The 649-nt window shown below is 36.4% G+C and overlaps 1 long non-coding RNA gene across 1 annotated transcript; it reads right to left on the minus strand.

The window, feature by feature from the left end:
• Positions 1-18: 18 nt before the first annotated feature.
• LOC121939437 lies at positions 19-649 on the minus strand. Its single transcript, XR_006105466.1, has 3 exons — positions 582-649; positions 340-404; positions 19-256 (listed from the first exon to the last, which is right to left on the minus strand). It is a non-coding gene; the product is annotated as an uncharacterized LOC121939437 (long non-coding RNA).

The raw sequence follows: 649 nt of genomic DNA on the forward strand, positions 1-649 counted from the left end.
ATATGTGTGTGTGACTTTTTTAGTGACTATTTTTCATGACTAGACCAACAAAACTTTCTTGTTGTTCTGTTAGTGGTCCTATTCAGTTTCCTCTCTACATACAGAGTAAGCAGGGTATAAGAGGTTGGATTTAAGGATGTGTTAAAAGATTGTGATTTAAGTTCAGACCTGATCCTTAGAAGAGTTTGATGAATCAGTGAATACTCCTGAACCACTTGTACCTGTCGACATGCTCTGTGACGATGCAAGAGACTCCCTAGGAGAATGTAATAAGATACATGAGTACAGGAACCTTTTCAATATTAAGCTCTTCAATAAAAGCAAAGAGTGGAGTCTTACAGTGAAGTTGGTGTTGACAGCCTGGTTGGTGCATCATCTTCAGATGCAGCTGACCTAAAGTGCATCTACAATTCACAAAAAAGGTTAAAAGCTTCAGTGTATAATTATGTACAATGTTCTGAATAAAACCATCTACTCTTGTGCAGCCCTGTTAAAAACAAATGTCAAATGTTATTCATTATTTAATGAGATTTTTTTTCACTTGAGTCAGATTTGTTTTTTATAATTCTGAGAGAACAGACCTGAGCCCTGGAAGGGTTTAATGAATCTGTGAATATTATTGAGCGACTTGTGCTCCTTGACGTGTTTT

The sequence above is a fragment of the Plectropomus leopardus genome, unplaced genomic scaffold, assembly GCF_008729295.1.
Source record: "Plectropomus leopardus isolate mb unplaced genomic scaffold, YSFRI_Pleo_2.0 unplaced_scaffold48145, whole genome shotgun sequence".
NCBI lineage: Eukaryota > Metazoa > Chordata > Actinopteri > Perciformes > Serranidae > Plectropomus > Plectropomus leopardus.